The sequence below is a fragment of the Salvelinus alpinus genome, chromosome 3 (assembly GCF_045679555.1).
Source record: "Salvelinus alpinus chromosome 3, SLU_Salpinus.1, whole genome shotgun sequence".
NCBI lineage: Eukaryota > Metazoa > Chordata > Actinopteri > Salmoniformes > Salmonidae > Salvelinus > Salvelinus alpinus.
In genome coordinates, this window is record NC_092088.1 from 31,104,560 (window position 1) to 31,126,446 (window position 21,887).

General features: G+C 41.6%; 1 protein-coding gene across 5 annotated transcripts in view; it reads left to right on the forward strand.

Annotated features, from left to right (window-relative positions):
* Window positions 1-324: 324 nt before the first annotated feature.
* Window positions 325-21,887, forward strand: part of LOC139569638 (double C2-like domain-containing protein alpha) — a 79,389-nt gene continuing 57,826 nt past the window's right edge. For 4 of the 5 annotated variants that reach the window (XM_071391039.1, XM_071391040.1, XM_071391038.1 and 1 more), the window contains exon 1: window positions 325-903. The gene's annotated coding sequence lies outside the window, so the exon portion shown is untranslated. The remainder of the gene's footprint in view (window positions 904-21,887) is intronic. The other variant, XM_071391036.1, reaches the window with a different exon arrangement.

Below are 21,887 nucleotides of genomic sequence, written 5' to 3' on the forward strand. Positions count from 1 at the left end.
GAGAGAGAGGGAAAGACAAGGAGGGAGGGTGTGAGGAATAACGACAGGAAGACCCATAAGCAACACCAATTATGACCCTTTACCAAGAGGAGAGAAGAGGAAATAGCATGTCTGCCTGTGTCTATCACTGCCTGAAGTACAATTAGTTTAATTATATGGAGAGAAAGAGTGAGTGTGTGAGAGAGGGAGAGAGAAAGAGGGGCAGACAGAGAGAGACTGAGGGGTGGGGGGGTTGACTGAGAGGGGGGAGTTGAGAGTGAAGAGTAGAGACGGAGAGAGACTGGGAGGGGGAGAGGGAGGGGAAGAAACAGACATACTGAGAGGAGAGAGAGACAGAAAGGGAGACTGGGAGAGAGGTGGATAGAGAGGCGAGTGATAGACTGGCACTGTCTGTACTGCATTGCATTGGCACTGGCTTGGAAAGCAAATAGAACAGAAAAAAGAGGAAGAGAGAAATAGTTTGTCTGGTGATCCTGGAACAACTGCAACACTGCACTGAAGGAGGAGGGAGGGCAAGTGGGAGGAGAGAAAGAGAATGAGGGAGAGAAAGGAAAGACAGAAATAGTCACACACAGAAGCGCAAAACAGACTGTCAAGGAATATCTGTCAAGGAATAATTTTCCTTCCCGTTGACTCACTCTATAATCTTCCTCCTCCAGCATGCCTTTGTACTTCCTCCTCTCCTTCTCTTTTTTTATCTCAACTTGAACTATTCATGCATTACATTTTGAATGCATCTTTCTCCTCTCCCTGACTCTCTCTCACTGTCTCTCTTTCTCCATCTCTCTCTCTCCCTGTCTTCCTCCTCCGTCCCTTCTACTTACCACCTGTTAGTCTTGATTCTCTCTTCACCGGAATTTCCAGTTTTTTGGGGGGGAGTTTCACACTCACGCTATTACTAAGGTAAGTCCATACTTTTATCAGTGGATATTGCATTTCCATCTATTTCTAAGCTCTTTTTTTTGTGATTGCAATGTTTCTTTTTGTAAATCTTGATCTTTCGTTTATTCTATCACTCTGCTTATTTTACTGTCCACATTCACTCTTTCCCTGCATTGTCTGTCACATCCCCTCTACTCCTCTCTTTTTTCTCTCGCTATCAGTAGGTCTAATGTACAGTTTGTCAGTATAGCTGTTTGAGCTGTCAGTGTCTCCTCACTCAATGTAGTGTGTCCTTGTGTCAGTGTGTCTGTTCACTTCATGTGACATTTACTCTCAACGATTGTCACCTGTGCTACGCTGTGAAACGAATACAGGAAAAACAATGCGTAGCCAATGTTGTAGGGTGTACCCACCCGCGCAGATACGCACGTATGTACAGACACATATGCACGTACACACACGTACACACTTTAAGTTTGATTTAGTTAACTCTCTCTCTCGCTCACACACAACTAGAGACTTGATGCTTTATCTCGCCCTCACACATATGCACATTTTTTGGGTCTTTTTTTTTGTATCTCCCTCTAACACACATGCCCCCCCCCCCCGCAACCCCTACCCCAGCTCCAATCCTGAAACAAACACACACAAAAGCACACACACACACACACTGGAAATAATTTGACTCTAATTGACAAGCGCTCACCGTGGTACTCGGAGGCTGAGTGAAACACAGACTATTAGGTTCTAATGAGTAGAGTGCACTGCACAATAATGTCTGTCTCCGCAGTGTTATTTAAAGGCGAAAAGAGACTGCCCAAGGACCTATTTGTGTTCTATGAAGGACTGGAAAGAAAGTAACTCAACACAGGTTGGGGAAAGAAACGCCAAAAAGACTGACAGAGAGATAATGAGAAAGATAAAGACGGGAGGATGCAAGACGAAGGGTTGACGGATAGAGAGCGGAAAAGGGGGCGAGAGGATGAAAAGAGGAAAGTTGTGGGAGCGACCATGCATATGATATGAGTCTGATTCAAGGTGAAAGAGCTAACTGAAGGGAGAGTTGCTAAGAAGTTTTTCTGAGATGTTCTTGTCTGTCAGGGTGGATAAAGCCCTTTTTATTCAAGTTTGGAGCTGAGAACTGGCTGTCCCCATAGAAGAACCCTTTGAAGAACCCTTTTTGGTTCTAGGTAGAACCCTTTTGGGTTCCATGTAGAACCCTTTCCACAGAGAAATAAAAAAATCCAAGAGCCAATGTTGGAGAATTACAGTACCTTCAGGTCTCTAAATCTACAATTAGATGCCACCTCTATGCCAATAGGCTTTTTGGAAGGGTTGCCAGAAAAAAATCCTTTATTGAGAGCAACCAACAAATGTACACACCTGGAGTTTGCTAAACGCCTGGAGTTTGCTAAACGGCATTGGCACTTGGATTGGAGCCGGTGCTATTGTCCGATGAGAAGAAAATAGAGCTCTATGGTCATGCACACCAGTGGTGGGTTTGGCATCGAAAGAAAGATGCATATACAGAAAATAACCCCAAGCGCAATGATGGCAATCATCCATTTTTATCACCAGTAAGAAACAATTGGCTGCTAACAGCTGAGAACTTCTAGCTAACTGGCAAGCACAAAAACAGTCAACAACTTTGGGAGTAGAGAGACCCCTATAAATTGGCAGATCGCCCTCTAGTTGCGAAAGTAAGAACCGCCGAAAATGCGGAGTCAAAGAAGAGAATAAGTATTCTGTAAAGGAAACGTACATACAGTACCAGTCAATAGTTTGGACACACCTACTCTAGGGTTTTTCTTTATTTTTACTATTTTCTACATTGAAGAATAATAGTAAAGACATCAAAACTATGAAATATCACATATGGAATCATGTAGTAATCAAAAAAGCTTTAAACAAATCAAAATATATTTTAGATTTGAGATGTTTCAAAGTAGCCACCCTTTGCCTTGATGACAGCTTTGCACACTTTTGGCATTCTCTCAACCAGCTTCACCTGGAATACTTTAACAACAGTCTTGAAGGAGTTCCCACATATGCTGAGCACTTGTTGGCTGCTTTTCCTTCACTCAGCGGTCCAACTCATCCTCAACCATCTCAATTGGCTTGAGATCAGGTGATTGTGGAGGCCAGGTCACCTGATACAGCACTCCATCACTCTCCTTCTTAGTCAAATAGCCCTTTTACAGCCTGGAGGTTTATTGGGTCATTGTCCTGTTGAAAAATAAATGATAGTCCCACTAAGCGTAAACCAGATGGGATGGTGTATCGCTGCAGAATGCTGTGATAGCCATGCTGTTTAAGTGTGCCTTGAATTACTACATATTCCGTGTCTTCACTATTATTCTACAATGTAGAAAATAATACAAATAAAGAAAACCCCTGGAATGAGTAGGTGTGTCCAAACTTGACTGGTACTGTATATATTTTTTTAGGCACTCTAAGACAAAATAAACCTGAGACAGTGTGTAAATGATAACACAGTGCAGGAAATTAAGAATTTGATTAAAATGCTTGAAGTGAATGCTGGAATTAAACAACAAGCTATGCAAATGGTAAAAAGCCGTGTGCATTAAGGAAATAGACACCTGGCTCAAATAGAAGTCTCTCTCTAATAAGCGCCTGTTTAATTTAAGTTTTACAGTATTTATTTTACAGTTATAAGGAAGGTAGTCTCGCGTTGCCATACCTCCAAAATCACGTAATTGTCACGCCTCCCTTGGAGGTTTGGAGATTTTTGCATTGCAAAAACAGTTTGAAAGATCTGCTGGGGGCAATATTTAGATTGGATGTTACATTTCAAGTACCTTCCCCCAACACGCCCATTGAAAGGGGTGGTACGTGTTATGTTTGTCACTATTTTCCAACCGGGTAGGGCACATTTTGTAGAAAGTCTCTCTCCGGGAAGATGTCAATTTATATTTACAACCTGAACTTTCCTCAGTTCAAAATACTGTAAATATTAAAAAATATATATATGTATTACCGTAAAACGTCAATTAAAAGCTGAGTCTCAAATAGCTGCCTTTCCTTTTTAATAGCTGGGCAACAGCACACATGTCAGCAAATATACAAACGCCTGTTTTAAATAAATCTAAATGAATTGTTTACAAGGTTATCATGAATTACTATGAATTGTTTTCAAGGTTTAACGTTAGATTTTTTTGTACATTAAATAATTCAGTAATGACTTGAAAAAATTATGGCAATCATCCATTTTTATCACCAGTAAAAAACTGCTAGCCATTGGCTGCTGACAGCTGAATACTGCTAACATGGCCCCAGATGAGTCAACTGATCGATGTCCCCCTAGATATGATGTGCATCATTATAGTAGTGCCATATCTCTAGATTTAAAACCTACGATCCATAACTCTGTTAATAAGTGTTATTGGAAATGTACGCTGATCTTCTTAAGGATGAATCTTACTGGAAAGAGAAAAAATTTGATTGAGATTTTTTTTTAACAGCACTGATGTACAGAAGTAAATGGGAATATCTAAAATTTAAGATCTATGAATTTTCCATTTCTTTTACTAAAAAGGTTTTTCAGTGTATAAAACAGTCACTTTGATTCGGAAAGTATTTAGACCACTTGACTTTTTCTAAATTTTGTTACATTACAGCCTTATTCTAAAATTGATTAAATACTTTTTTTTCTCATCAATCTTCACACAGTACGCCATAATGACAAAACAAAAACAGGTTTTTAGAAGAAAGAAAAAATATCACATTTACATAAGTATTCAGACCATGTACTCAGTACTTTGTTGAAGCAACTTTGGCAGCGATTACAGCCTTGAGTCTTCTTAGGTATGACGCTACAAGCTTGGCACACCTATACTTGGGGAGTTTCTCCCATTCTTCTTTGCAGATCCTCTCAAGCTCTGTCAGGTTGGCTGGGGGGTGTCGCTGCAAAGCTATTTTCAGGTCTCTCCAGTGATGTTCGATCTGATTCAAGTCCGGGCTCTGGCTGACATTAAGAGACTTGTCCCGAAACACTCGTGCATTGTCTTGGCTGTGTGCTTAGGGTCGTTGTCCTGTTGGAAGGTGAACCTTCGCCCCAGTCTGAGGTCCTGAGCGCTCTGTAGCAGATTTTCACCAAGGGTCTCTCTTTACTTTGTTCAGTTCATCTTTCCTTCGATCCTGATGCTGCCACCACCATGTTTTAAGAAGTTTAAAATTTTTTATTAAGCTTGCTTTCAAATGCACCTACCTCCCTGTTGCACACAACAAGCTCCATTCCCCCTGTCATAAGGGGAGTTCTGGCTCATTTAATCCTTAAGAGTCTACTGACGTACCCGTGGGTCAATCTAAGTAACATATTTTTTTTTGCATGGGCAACAATCCACCACATCGGTCTATGACGGCCTTCCGTAGCATCAGAACCGTTTGGGCTAAAAACTAATGTGACCCCACCTTGGAAAGAGGACACTCTCATGAACAGAACGTGTTCTCCGTTTTGCTCTACGACCCCTGTGGTGGTTAATATCTGTATTACCAAATGAGGAGAGAGACAAACTTCACACACCAGTCAGAGTTATACTTAAACTACATCTTTAATAATAAGAGCTTTGCAATAGCAATGACTTTCAATGATGCGCCATTTCTAATGAACCATTGAAAGTCACAACACAAAAGTACAAAGATCTTTTATAGCCAAGATCCACCCCTCTCAACCTACATGATGAAAAACAGATACATAGAATGGTCACAAGGTTAAGATTTGTATGAAAGGTATCTATAGTACATAGCAGACAGCAACTGCTGTGTCAACAGTTGTCATTGTAAAGACCAGTGTCTGGTCCTCCTACTCCAAACTGGAACCGTCTCACCCTGGTACGGTATAGCACAAAAACATTAACTCATGTTCTCTGGAATGCTCTTTAGGTTTTATCACCCAAAGACATCGTAAATCTCCTCTGTCATTGTTATCTCATAGAGGCCCTCCTCAGTAGAACACACACAATAGTTAACATAACACTCTATTCTGTGGAATAAAACAACCATTATAACACAATCTTGCAATTTCCATGACACCCCACTAGTGTCACGGGATGTGTCAGAGGGTAGGCCATACAAATGAATGGAAGTATGGAGGTAGTTTTATGCCAACAAAAATAAGGGGTTAAATATGTGTAATATATACAGTGTATTCAGAAAGTATTCAGATCCCTTCCCTTTTCCCACATTTTGTTATGTTACAGCCTTATTCTAAAATTGATTAAACATTGGTTTTTCTCATCAATCTACACACAATACCCCAAAAGAACAAGGTGAAAACAGGTTTTTAGATGGTATTGAGTATGCCACCTCAGTCACTGGCCTCATCAATAAATGCATCGACGACGTCGTCCCCACAGTGCTTATCCCAACCAGAAGCCACGGATTACAGGCAACATCCGCACCGAGCTAAAGGCTAGAGCTGCCGCTTTCAAGGAGCGGGACACTAATCGGGACGCCTATAAGAAATCCCGCTATGCCCTCAGACGAACCATCAAACAAAGTGTCAAAACAGGACTAAGATTGAATCCTACTAAGCCTATTCCCCCTCAGGAGACTGAAAAGATTTGGAATGGGTCGTCAGATCCTCAAAAAGTTCTACAGCTGCACCATCGAGAGCATCCTGACCAGTTGCATCACTGCCTGGTATGGCAACTGCTTCCAACCGCAAGGCACTGCAGAGGGTAGTGCGTACAGCCCAGTACATCACTGGGGCCAAGCTTCCTGCCATCCAGGACCTCTATACCAGGTGGTGTCAGAAGAAAGCCCTAAAAATAGTCAGACTCCAGCACCCTAGTCATAGACTGTTCTCTCTGCTACCGCACGCCAAGCAGTGCCGGGGCGCCAAGTCTAGGTCCCAAATGCTTCTTAACAGCTTCTACCCCCAAGCCATAAGACTCCTGAACAGCTAATCAAATGGCTAACCAGACTATTTGCATTGCCCCCCCCCCCCCCCCCTTTCACACTGCTGCTACTCTTTGTTTATTATCTACACATAGTCAACTCTACCTACATGTATGTACATACAACCTCAATTACCTCGACTAACCTGTGCCCCTGTACATTGACTCTGTACTAGTACCCCCTGTATATAACAAATCTACTGTTATTTTACTGCTGCTCTTTAATGATTTGTTACTTTTATTTAAACATTTTTACTTATCTATTTTTTACTTAACAATTATTTTTCTTACAACTGCGTTGTTGGTTAAGGGTTTGTAAGTAAGCATTTCACTGTAAGGTCTACACCTGTTGTATTCAGCGCATGTGACAAATATATATATTTTTTCTTGTGTTTCTTGGCCCAAGCAGTCTCTTCTTCTTATTGGTGTCCTTAAGTAGTGGTTTCTTTGCAGCAAATCGACCATGAAGGCCTGATTCACGCAGTCTCCTCTGAACAGTGGATGTTGAGATGTGTCTGTTACTTGAACTCTGTGAAGCATTCATTTGGGCTGCAATTTCTGAGGCTGGCAACTCTAATGAACGTATCCTCTGCAGCAGAGGTAACTCTGGGTCTTCCTTTCCTGTGACGGTCCTCATGATAGCCAGTTTTATCATAGCGCTTGATGGTTTTTGCGACTGCACTTGAAGAAACTTTCAACGTTCTTGAAATGTTCTTCATTGACTGACCTTCATGTCTTAAAGTAATGATGGACTGTCGTTTCTCTTTGCTTATTTGAGCTGTTCTTGCCATAATATGGACTTGGAATTTTACAAAATAGGGCTATTTTCTGTATACCACCCCTACCTTGTCACAACACAACTGACTGTCTCATATGCATCAAGAGGGAAAGAAATTCCACAAATGAACTTTTAACAGGGCACACCTGTTAATTGAAATGCATTCCAGGTGACTACCTCATGAAACTGGTTGAGAGAATGCCAAGAGTGTGCAAGAGCTGTCATCAAGTCAAAGGGTGGCTACTTTGAAGAATTTCAAATATATAATATGTTTTTGATTTGTTTAACACTTTTTGGGGTTTCTTCTTGATTCCACGTGTGTTATTTCATAGTTTTGATGTCTTCAATTTTATTCTACAATGTAGAAAATAGTAAAAATAAAGAATACCTTTGAATGAGTAGGTGTGTCCTAACTTTTGACTGGTACTGTATATTTCTTGAGCTTTCTTATATCTCCTAGATATAGGTCAGACACTTAAAAACCCTATTACTTATGATACATTGTATGACTGTATTTTTTGCCATTTATGAACGTGTTACCACGCGTTTCTATGGGCTATTGTAGTAAAGGCCAAATTCAATATTTTATTAAATATATTTTTTTATATACATTTTGGATAGTAAGGATCCGCCCCTTTTATTTTTAAATTTTTGCCTAAAATTACATACCCAAATCTAACTGCCTGTAACTCAGGCCCTGAAGCAAGGCTATGCATATTCTTGGTACCATTTGAAAGGAAACACTTTTAAGTTTGTGGAAATGTGAAAGTAATGTAAGAGAATATAACACAATAGATCTGATAAAACATAATACAAAGACAAAACCACCCATTCATTTGTATTTTTTTGGTACCATCATCTTTGAAATGCAAGAGAAAGGCCATCATGTATTTTCCAGCCCAGGTGCAATTTATATTATGGCCACAAGATGGCAGCAGTGTATGTGCAAAGTGTTAGACTAATCCAATGAAGCATTGCATTTCTGTTCAAAATGTTGTATCAAGACTGCCCAAATGTGCCTAATTTGTTTATTAATAACTTTTCATGTTCAAAATTGTGCACTCTCCTCAAACAATATCATGGTACTATTTCACTGTAATAGCTACTGTAAATTGGACAGTGCAGTTGGATTAACAAGAATTTAAGCTTTCTGCCAATATCAGATAGGTCTATGTCCTGGGAAATGTTCTTGTTACTTAAAACCTCATGCTAATCGCATTAGCCTACGTTAGCTCAACCGTCCCTTGGAAGGGACACCGATCCCGAAGAAGTTGAAGTGGGCCTAAAATTATAAATCAAATAGTTAAATAATCCATCCATCTTTAAACAATTCCATATATTAGCTTAGACCGCCCCCCCACCCCAACGGTTAACACTGTTATGGTCAAACTTTTATAGTGTCGTGTCTTTGACTATGCCAGATTAATTGTTATGACATGCTATTCTATAAAATAATTTCTCCGTAATTAATATTACCTGATTGAACTAATCATGTAAATGTTAATTAACTAGAGAGGGACACCACGAAATAATATTTATAGAGCTGTTATCTTTCGAATAAACTCTTAAAGATTTAGTAAGATTTTACATCCATAACAGTCACATTAATCGTCATTTTATTCAGTCTCATCTGAAAGTTGTAAATCCTTGATTATCTGCAAGAATCCTGGCTAACAAGTTGAATCAGCAATACAAAATTGGGTTTAATTATTTATTTACTAAATACCTAACTAATCACACAGAATCACACATATACAATTAAATCATAACTTGATCACAAATTACGTCATACAGAAAAACGTCCCTAGCGGGCGGAATAGATATGACAGCTTGTTACACAAAGGGAAGGGGCTGAGTCTTAGTGAAAGAGCGGGAGACTGGAACATAGGCGAGCTGTGCTATCGTAAATACAGTATCTTATGCATTCTAAATTACCGCCCATTTGAAAAGGAAAATGCAATAAATATTTACTCTGAGCTGCGCTTCAGTAGGTTGGTGGTAGATGGAAGACCGTATCGCCAACCCGAGTCCTCTGTCCTTTGGAGAATGTCTCTGGTAGTCACGGGATACGTTGGAGTAACGTTGTGTGTAGTAGACGGGATACTCGGACTGTCCTTCCTAACCTGCGTTTAGCTGTTGCTAACTCAACGGCTAGGAGATATCACTTCTGTAGTGAATACGAGTTCAAAGTTCATACCATTCACAATCAAAGTCCATGCTGATGTTGGCTTAGTTCTGTAGTTATTATCTGAACCATTCTGACACCGGACCGTCATCCTAGTGTACCCGGAACAGAAAGTTATATTCTTGTCAATGGCTTTTATAGTGGAGGGAGAGGGGTGTGTCTGAAAAGTTTATAACCCATGCCTCTTCACAGGGGCGGGCCACTGTGAGCAGAGGAAAACTTATGAAAGCCCAGATCTCTCATTTGGAAGCTAAAATTACATTTCACCTCTTCACAAATAGTGTCATATTCAAACATTTCAATTAAACAACAATTCCATGTGAATCCGATACCTCTGACGTTTAGACTTTCCACAGTAGAGTTTATGTCATTCTATCATTGATGAGAATGTGTCAGAGGGCAACCGAACTGACATAATATACCTTAAGTACCACCGCATATGTTCAGTTGGTCGGATTACCAGAATATAGTTCATTTCCCCCCACTTCTGATGTTACCCAGAATCTCTATGTTAACCCATGGGTTTCCTTATGTCACATCAGTTATAGTAGGGAGAGAGAAAAAGGGGGAAAGAGGTATTTATGACTGTCATAAACCTACCCCAACTGCCAACGTCATGACAATAGTAATTTTTCTTAATTGAATCTTTTAAAATGGGAAAACATGCTTGTTAAAATAATTTGAACGTGCTCTTTATGGCAGAATGTAAAAATGTTCTGAAATAAATTATCTTTGTCAAAATTACACTATCCAAAAGCCACTCTATTTGTGGAATGACACTGTTGTTGCAACTGCAACAGCTAATGGGGATCCAAATAAACAAATAAATTGTCACGCCCTGACCTTAGAGAGCCTTTTTATTCTCTATGTTGGTTAGGTCAGGGTGTGACTAGGGTGGGTAGACTAGTTTTTTATTTTCTATGTTGGCCTTGTATGGTTCCCAATCAGAGGCAGCGGTCTATCGTTGTCTCTGATTGGGGATCATATTTAGGCAGCCTTTTCTCCACCTGTTGTGTGTGGGATCTTGATTTTGTATTGTAGCTTTAGCCCTACAAAGCTGTACGTTTCGTTTGTTATGCTTTCTTGTTTTGTGCTGGTTATCATTAATAAAAAATTATTAACCTACCCCACGCTGCATCTTGGTCCGACCATCCTTCCAGCAACGATCGTTACATAAATGCATACTTTGTTAAAGGTGTGGTAGGAGGCTATACTTGGGGTTTGAGCAATGGCAGGACATATATAATAATACATATATAATACATTTGAGGTATTAGACTATACATCTTCTAGCAGAATGAAAGTACGAGGTGACACTTCCATATGAGTTATGCCTGAGGCAACTAATCTCCAACATAATCCATAAGAAAGCCATGATAATCTTAATTGGTGAGGATATTATGAAGAGGCATAATAGGATTAGTAGCCTCATAGTCATCATTTATATACCAGCTTATTATAAACTAGTCTGGTCCCAGATCGGTTTGTGCTCTTGCCAACTCCATTGCTCTCATTGTCAAGCCAAACATGTTTGGCATGACATGTCCATAAAGAGGTGGTAAGAGATCAGAATCAGTCTGGCAACCAGGCTACATATTTTTATGAACTATGAATGAATAATTTATTTGTATAAGCTATAAATTACGAGGCTCGGCGACTGGTATAAATTATGACTGTGAGGCTACTAATCTTGTACAGCAGCTATAAAAGATCCATGATAAAACCTGACAGGTTAGGATATATGACAATGAATTTGTACTTTGTATGAGCTGTAAGCTTTGAGGCTGGGAGACACATCTGTATAATGTTCTGGAGCTGGTCATGATGTGTAGACAGTGCTGGTTTACGGGTGATTCTTCGGGCTTGTCGGTGACTGACTGATCAACACCCACCAGCTGCCATGGCGCGCGTGCGAGTGTTTGTTTTTGCGAATGTGTGTACTAATTTCAATCTGATCTTGATGTTGTCTGAGAGTGTGTGTGTGCTTGTGTGAGTTTTGCTATCTGTGTTTTGCCAGTTTACATCTGATCCTGAGGATGCTTGAGTGTGTGCGTGTGCATGTGTGAGTGCTTGTGTGCATACGTGTGTGTGTGTATGTGCGTGCCAGTGTCCATCTGATCCTGATATTGTTTAAGTGAATGTGTGTGTGTGTGTGTGTGTGTGTGTGGGCCCAATAGCGACTATAGCCTGATGGTTTATTCTTGTGTTGTGGTGGTCGAGTTGTTGATCGTGACAAGGCTCTCCTGTCACCACATCAAACCCCCCTATATTATCATGGATGGCGTGTCACAGAAACACAATGTGGATTTAGAGAAGCCCCGGGAAAAGTAATGGCCCCTTTTCTTCAGGTGCTGCAATCCAAGATTTGTCTCTCACTATACCATGCTACTTAATTGAGCGCTGATGAACTCTGACCCCGGGCTTACAGCTTCAACATGGAGTCATCAATTCTGCCTTTGTGCTCTGATGATGTCGGCTACGTCCCAAATGGCACCCTATTCTCTATGTAGTGCACTACTTTTGACCAGGGCCCGTGGGACCTAGCTTCCCATGCTTGGGAAACTGAATGTGCACTGACCGTGCTACAACATTGAGTCAATATGGTTGCAGTCTGCCCCAGCCAGCCAACAGAGTCGTGTTCAGTAGATGTTTCATATTAAGTCCACATAGTTACTCTTTATTTAGTTTGTGGCCCGATTCAGACGCCTTTCCTACGCACATCTTTCCTACCCACTTCTCAGTAGCTGGTATTCAGACTTAACTTATGCAGGTCCGTAATGGGCTTTGCAGACGTGTTTCCCTTACACATGCGGAATACATATAATTACAACGCTGAAAACCATCCCACTTGCAGGCCAACAGATTTTCTCGTGGAGTTTGCATTCAATAGGGGTTTCAGTACATTTACTGTATCTTAAGCCATCCCTTTAAATACGGTGTTCTTTAAATTTGAATTTTGGCAAACTCACAAGAATGCATTGGGAGAATGGGTTCAGAATATAGGGATCAAGGAAAGCCATCTAAATACAGTTATAGTCGGAAGTTTACATACACCTTAGCCAAATACATTTAAACTCAGTTTCACAATTCCTGACATTTAATGCTCGTAAAAATGCCCTGACTTAGGTCAGTTAGGATCACCACTTTATTTTAAGAATGTGAAATGTCAGAATAATAGTAGAGAGAATGATTTATTTCAGCTTTTATTTCTTTCATCACATTCCCAGTGGGTCAGAAGTTTACATACACTCAATTAGTATTTGGTAGCATTGCCTTTAAATAGTTTAACTTAGGTCAAACTTTTCAGGTAGCTTCCCACAATAAGTTGGGTGAATGTTGGCCCATTCCTCCTGACAGAGCTGGTGTAACCGAGTCAGGTTTGTAGGCCTCCTTGCTCGCACATGCTTTTTCAGTTCTGCCCAGAAATGTTCTATAGGATTGAGGTCAGGGCTTTGTGATGGTCACTCTAATACCTTGACTTTGTTGTCCTTAAGCCATTTTGCCACAACTTTGGAAGTATGCTTGGGGTCATTGTCCATTTGGAAGACCCATTTGCGACCAAGCTTTAACTTCCTGACTGATGTCTTAAGATGTTGCTTCAAGATATCCACATAATCTATTTTGTGAAGTGCACCAGTCCCTCCTGCAGCAAAGCACCCCCACAACATAATGCTGCCACCCCCGTGCTTCACGGTTGGGATGGTGTTCTTCGGCTTGCAAGCCTCCCCCTTTTTCCTCCAAACATAATGATGGTCATTATGGCCAAACAGTTCAATTTTTGTTTCATCAGATCAGAGGACATTTCTCCAAAAAGTACGATCTTTGTCCCCATGGGCAGTTGCAAACAGTAGTCTGGCATTTTATGGTGGTTTTGGAGCAGTGGATATAGGACTCGTTTTACTGTGGATATAGATACTTAGGTACCTATTTCCTCCAGCATCTTCACAAGGTCCTTTGCTGTTGTTCTGGGATTGATTTGCACTTTTCGCACCAAAGTACGTTCATCTCTAGGAGACAGAACGCATCTCCTTCCTGAGCGGTTGGCTGCGTGGTCAAATGGTGTTTATACTTGTGTACTATTGTTTATACAGATGAAAGTGGTACCTTCAGGTGTTTGGAAATTGCTCACAAGGATGAACCAGACATGTGGAGGTCTACAAAAAAAATTCTGAGGTCTTGGCTGATTTATTTGGATTTTTCCATGATGTCAAGCAAAGAGGCACTGAGTTTGAAGGTAGGCCTTGAAGTACATCCACAGGTACACATCCAATTGACTCAAATGATGTCAATTAGCCTATCAGAAGCTTCTAAAGCCATGACATCCTTTTCTGGAATCTTCCAAGCTTTATAAAGCTTGGCACAGTCAACTTAGTGTATGTAAACTTCTGACCCACTGGAATTGTGATACAGTGAATTATAAGTGAAATAATCTGTCTGTAAACAATTGTTGGAAAAATTACTTGTGTCATGCACAAAGTAGATGTCCTAACCGACTTGCCAAAACTATAGTTTGTTGACAAGAAATTTGTGGAGTGGTTAAAAAACGAGTTTTAATGACTCCAACCTCAGTGTATGTAAACTTCCGACTTCAACTGTTTATGCATATTCGTCTCTGTTCAGCACCAACTGGTAGACAAAGAAATACTCTGATAATGTAGATTATTTAATCAAATTGTAGGGTTAGGTAAGTATGTATGAATCATAAGAACAGTGTTTGAGTCATCTGGAAAGTTACCGTATTCAAATTCGATGAATAAAATATTGGAAGGTGGAAAAAAGTGTACAATAGGGGTTGAACAACAGTCCTATAAATCTACCCTAATCCTCACTAATCATGGAACTGCATGGCAACGGTTCAGTCGTTGTGAACCGTGCACCAAGCTCCATAATGATTCAAATAGGCTACATGTCCCAAATTATTGCACAACTTTAGCCTAATATGAAACACTATTACTAGCGACCGTTGGGAACATTTACACAGATGAGGAAAGACAGGTGAATGGAATGGAATGGAATAACGCTAAATTTTGTCTACAAATTGAAGGAAACAAACACTAAAATGACAGTTATAAATTCATGTGGGTATTACTGACAGTGGGTCCCGATAATGGCTAATATTTAACATTATAAAACTGGTAGAATCAAACTGAGAGATTTCATCCCTGCAAATGATGAGGGCGTCCAATTAAAATTCTGAATAATGGCACAGCTATTTATAGCCCACTTCACTGTTTAAAAGTGGCCGCAATACATGTCATGTCGATATGATTTTCAGTTTTCATCAATTTGACTGGTTTCACATTCGTCTCCAGGGATCATGAGGAAAATGTATCTAAAACAATTGCTATGTGTTAGGTTCTTATTTTTCAGAGTAAATAACTCACGGACACTAGAGAAGCTTTTACCAAGTTTAATTCTTCCCAAAGGTTCTGTACAGCTGTATCCAGACAACTCAACATTTCTCCCATCCAGATATATATATCCCACTTAAGACACTCCTCCTTCTCTCCAATCCTTACATTTTATGGTTCTACAGGAAGAGAGTAAAGATGGTAACAGGATACCAAACATGTATTACTCCCTTCAGAGAATCTGTCCTCACCTCCTGACCTCAACCCCTCCTTCATCTAATCCACAGATGTCCATCTGTCTCCCCTGTCTCAACACGTTGTTCTCCTCTTGTCACCCAACACATTCCACAGCTATCTGTCTTGCTACAGAGACTCAGTCTCTTTCACTCCTTGATATACTATGCGTCTGATCAATCATGTCTTTAATATCTCAATGTTCAAAATGTCAAATCCAACAGTGTATTTACAATCCAGTTCTCCAAACGGATGACTAATTTACCTAGCTCTCAATAGCTCCTATGAATTTATCAATTACAGTGCCTGGAGATTCTATCTGAAAAAAGAAAGTAGATGCTTTTTCTACTTGGAACCGGCACGTTCGATCAACCTTATTCATGGTCAGAATACGGTGTATCTGTAGACACACCTCCGCCACACGTTCATTTCTTTGATCTCCACCCAAAACGAATAGCGGATGAATAGCACGTTATTCTCATGCTTAAGTTCAAGGTCAGAATACGTGTAGAGAGAAAAGTGCATAGAAAGGGAATTACATCCCATTTAAGCACACATAACTAGATCCCTAATGACCATGACCTAGGTCTGTGTCAGGGTCATGTTCATTAGGGCACGCAAAGGAAAATGTTTTAAAATGGAAAATGAATGTTTCTTATTATTAAGTTCAGGTTGTCGTCTTTTCTGTTTGGTGCCTAATGGTCTGTATTATTTGGTCAATGTGGAGGTGATCTACCTGGTGTCAGCTTGGGAGATGTTTGTTTGATCTCAGGCCAGAGAAAACTAGATGAGTTCTGCCTCCTTCCACCCAATTCGCTGCAGAGAACTTGGGCTCAACATGACCAATGACCCTCATGACTTTGTAAGCACTCTCAAAGTCATTGGTCAGTGACCCAAAGTGTGTCGCCACTACTGAACATTTCTTTAGTATGTGTCACATTCCCCTTATGTTCCCAAGAACTCTAAGGCTTCGTGCCACAATGACTACCGCCCTATGAAAGGCTTTGAGAGGCTGGTTATGGCACACATAAACTCCATCCTCCCAGACACCCTAGACCCACTCCAATTTGTGTACTGCCTTAGCAGATCCACAGACGACGCAATCTCAATTGCACTCCTTACTGCCCTCACCCACCTAGATAAGAAGGATACCCATGTGAGATTTCTGTTCACTGACTAATGCTCAGTGTTCAACACCATTATCCCCTCCAAGCTCAGGACCCTAGAACTGAACACCTCCCTCTGCAACTGTATCCTGGACTTCCTGACGGGCCGACCCCAGGTGGTGAGGGTAGGCAATATCACCTTCGCTACACTGACCCTCAACACGGGGGCCCAACGGGGGTATATGCTTAGTCCTCTCCTATACTCCCTGTGTTACAAATACACAGAGGCTTGTTGTGCAATTAAACTGATCGTCTTTACTTCAGGTCAACATGTTCACAACTCGTACAAAACTCACTCATCCCATCCTCACACCTCCGTTCACACACAACGTGCCTGATACATATTACTGAACACAACACAACACCATGGCCACGACTGTGTGGCCATGCACGACTCCAACACCATCATCCAGTTTGCTGACTACACAACGGTAGTAGGCCTGATCACCGGCGACGATGAGACAGCCTACAGAGAGGAAGTCAGTGACCTGGCAGTGCCGGAACAACCTCTCTCTCAACGTCAGTAAGACCAAGGAGCTGATCGTGGACTACAGGAAGCGGGAGGGCGAACACGCCCCCATTCACATCGACGGAGTTGCAGTGTAGCATGTCGAGAGCTTCAAATTCTTCAGTGTCCAAATCACAGACATAAAATGGTCCACTCACACGTGCACAGTCACGAAGAAGGCGTGACAGTGCCTCTTCCCCCTCAGGAGGTTGAAAAGGTTTGGCATGGGCCCTTAAATCGTCAAAAAGATCTACAGCCATACGACTGAGAGCAGCTTGACAGGCTGCATCACTGCTTTGTATAGCAATAGCACTGCCCTAGATCGCATTGGCTCTACAGAGAATGGTACATTACTGGGGCCGAGTTCCCTGCCATCAAGGACCTCTATAAATCGTTAAAGACTCCATCCACCCAAGCCATAGAGTCTCTGCTTCCGCACGGCAAGCGGTACCAGTGCACCAAGTCTGACACCAACAGGCTCCTGACAGCTTCTATCCCCAAGCCATAAGAGTGCTAAATAGCTAACTAAATAGCTAACAAAATGGCTAGACAGACTATCTGAGTTGACCCTTGTGTATATACAGTATATACATTTTTTGCACTGTCGCTATGCACACTCACAGGGCCCTACACACTCACGCACACGCACACTGACACTCCAACACACACAAAGACTCACTTCATAATTTGCTCACACATATGATATGCACATACATGTATACTGACTCTACACACACGCACACCCACTCACAAACAGTCATCATACACTGAGTGTACAAAACATGAAGAACATCTTCCTAATATTGAATTGCACCCCCATGTTGACGCCAATGCGTCCCACAGTTGTCAATTTGGCTGGTTGTCCTTTGGGTGGTGGACCATTCTTGATACACACGGGAAACTGTTGAGTGTGAAGAACACAGCAGTGTTGCAGTTCTTGACACAAACCGGTGCACCTGGCACCCGCTACCATACCCCGTTCAAAGGCACTTCACCCTCTGAATGGCACACATACACAATCCATGTCTCAATTGTCTCAAGGCTTAAAAATCCTTCTTTAACCTGTCTCCTCCCCTTCATCTACACGGATTGAAGTGGATTTAACAGGTGACATCAGTAAGGAGTCATAGCCTTCGCCTGAACATAGGGCATGGGTGTCTGTGGTGGCTGGTGATATCCCACTGGGCACAACACATCGTTTCTGTCTATGTCATGTTTTGTACACTCAGTGTAGGTTGTAATCGACCAAAAATATCAACCAAATATTTATCCACACCGAAACGATGTGGTGTGCACAGTGGGACATCACCAGCCACCACAGACACACGTGTTCTGTGTTCAGACAATGACTGAGTCCCAAATGGTACCCTATTACCTATAGTGCACTATTCTGGACCAAAGCCCAGACAATGGAAACGTCCCAAATGTCACCGTATTCCCTATATTGTGTTAGGTTTGTTAAAATAGAGCCCTTATACTTAGAATTATTCTTATGCTTTAACTTATTCATTTTCTTATCTTATACTTATCTTATACTTGTGATGAACATCCCTCCTGAAAAAAAGTCTATAATTGCTCCCTTAAAATTTCATCCTGAATAAAAGTCTCAGTCATTGGACTGATTCGGAATAAAACCACAGCATATCAGAGAAACAAATTAGTGGTCTGAAGACAGTAAGGCCGGGGAACGAAAACGCCCTAACTCCAATCCTCATTATCCCGGTCTGATAGCAGTGTCAGACCGGGAGCCACTTCAAACATGCACATTATCTTAACATGCAGCACACTGCCTCACCAAGCATATTGAAGAATTGGCTAATTATCAAAACGTCTGCTTATGGAGGACGACAATTCTTCATTGTGGCTGTAGACGTCTCAGTGGTTCTTGTACTGAGTGGTTCATGTTGGTTTCATCCCAGTTGGCACCCTATTCCCTACATTGGGCCCTGGTCAAAAGTATTGCACTATGGCAAATCTAAGGTTGTTCGATATTTTTTTTGCTATGTTCAAAGCCATTATTATGAGAACAGTAGCTGGCGGAGGCGCAAAGGGTCTGGATTTTGATGAATAAACAAGTTGTAGGTGTGAAGAGGGCTTGGCCATTGCTTAATACTGCATATGTTTGTCTCAAGTTGTGTAGGTTAAACCTTTACTTAACTGGGCGAGTCAGTTAAGGACAAATTCTCATTTACAATGACGGCCTACCAAAAGGCAAAAGGCCTCCTGCGGAGATGGGGGGGATATATATTTTTTTAAACAACACACATCACGACAAGAGAGACACCTCAACACTACATCAAGAGAGACCTAAGACAACAACATAATAACATGGCAGCAACACATGAGAACACAGCATGGTAGCAACACAACATGACAACAGCATGGTAGCAACACAACATGGCAGCAGCACAACATGGTAGCAGCACAAAACACGGTACAAACATTATTGGGCACAGACAACAGCACAAAGGGCAAGAAGGTAGAGACGCGAAGCAGCCACAAGTGTCAGTAAGAGCGTCCGGGATCGAGTCTTTGAATGAAGATGGAGATAAAAAACTGTCCAGTTTGAGTGTTTTTTGCAGCTTGTTCCAGTCGCTAGCTGCAGCGAACTGAAAAGAGGAGCGACCCAGTTTCATTTGGATTGATACTACAGTTTATTAAATAGCATAGGCTAATGTAACCAGTGATAGTAACAGTAAAACAAATCCAGTGTTTGACAGGCAATGTTGTTGTAATTAGCTTCAATGAGTATAGGCCTTTTACTCATCTCACTTCTCCTCAAACAAAAAACACTAGGCTCCCTTGTATTGTATGTGAGGCACATTCTTAATAAGCAAGATATAGCCGACCTTTGATATGGCATTAGAGTACTGAACATTTTGAACATGTCTTTGGCAACCGGACAAGAGACGCTCTCTGGAAATGGGGATGGACTCGAGCCAAATGGAGTATGCACTGCAGGTACTGTAGGCCTGTGTGAATAGTAAATAATGCAATAGCCTCGTGAGTAGACGATTTAGAAACATGGATAGGCTACTTGGCTAATGTTCATCTTTCCCTCGATCCAGTCCCAGACACTGAAAAATATCCCCATAACATGATGCTGCCACCACCATGATTCCCCATGGGAATGGTGCAAGGTTTCCACCAGACGTGACGATTGGCATTCAGGCCAAAGAGTTCAATCTTGGTTTCATCAGACCAGAGAATCTTTGCTTCTCATGGTCTGAGAGTCCTTTAGGTGCCTTTTGGCAAACTACAAGCGAGCTGTCATGTGCTGTCATGTGCCTTTTACTGAGGAGTGCCTTCCGTCTGGCCACTCTACCATAAAGGCCTGATTGGTGTAGTGCTGCAGAGATGGTTATCCTTCTGGAACGTTCTCCCATCTCCACAGAGGAACTCTGGAGCTCTGTCAGAGTAACCATCGGGTTCTTGGTCACCTCCCTGACCAAGGCCCTTCTCCCCCAATTGCTCAGATTGGCCAGGCGGCCAGCTCTAGGAAGAGTATTGGTGGTTCCAAACTTCTTCCATTTAAGAATGATGGAGGCCACTGTGTTCTTGGGGACCTTCAATGCTGCAGAAATGTTTTGGTACCCTTCCCCAGATCTGTGCCTCGATAACAAGCTCTATAGATAACAAGCTCACTGTCAACTGTGGGACCTTATATAGAGAGGAGTGTGCCTTTCCAAATCATGTCCAATCAATTGAATTCACCACAGGTGGACTCTAATCAAGTTGTATAAATATCTCAAGGATGATCAATAGAAACAGGATGCACCTAAGCTCAATTTCGAGTCTCATAGCAAAGGGTCAGAATACTTATGTAAATAAAGTATTTCTGTTTTTTTAATTTTTATACATTTGCTAAACTTTCTAACAAAATCTTTTTTTCGCTTTGTCGTTATGGGGTATTGTGTATAGATAGATGTATTTATTTTTTAATCTATTTTAGAATACGGCTGTAACGTAACAAAATATGGAAAGAGTGAAGGGGTCTGAATACCTTCCGAATGCACTGTATGTATGGCGTGCGCCAAGTTAATAAATCTCAATATTTGTGATAGTGTCTAGTCTTTTCAAATATTTAGTGTAAAATTTACACAACAGTTATAAATGAGCCCCCAGGGCATAACCTAGCGAGCCTGATCGCAGTGTTCAACATTCCATTTCACTTCACATTTTATGATATCTGAATTGAAATAGAAAGATGAATGCATCAATCAGGTTGGTTCCACTAGGCTAATCATAACCACCATTGATAATGTAATCAATTGTCACGTTTCCCCCTGCTCCCCCGCTCCGGCGCTCAACGTCGCCGGTCTACTAAACACTGGTCCTAGCAACCCATCAGTACGCACACCTGGCAACCATCATTACGCACACCTGCGCCCAATCATGAGGCACACCTGGACTTCATCACTACTTCATCACTCCCTGATTACTTCCCCTTTATCTAGCACTCTTTTGTATCACCCATTAGGTAGTATTGTTTCCTGCTGTCATGTTTAGACACTACTCCTGTTTTTGTATTCACTCCATGTTCGTTCCTATTAAACTGCACCTGCTTCTTGACTCCCTGCGTCTCCATCACACAATACGACCTCACAGAATGGAAGTAGCAGCCAACCGAGACCTCTCCCAGATGGGAGGCTATGGGGACGGCTATGGATCAGGTCATCTGCTTTCTTCAACGTCTAGATCTTCCTCAAAGGACGTCACCCCCAACAAGCGGAGGATCTTCTACCATGAGTCGACCCAGCACCCCAGCCCAGTCTGTCCAGGTCAGCGATGCCCGTTTGTCCTTTCCGGACAAATATGACGGGACTCCATACAAATTCCGTGGCTTCCTCCTCCAGTGCTCCCTC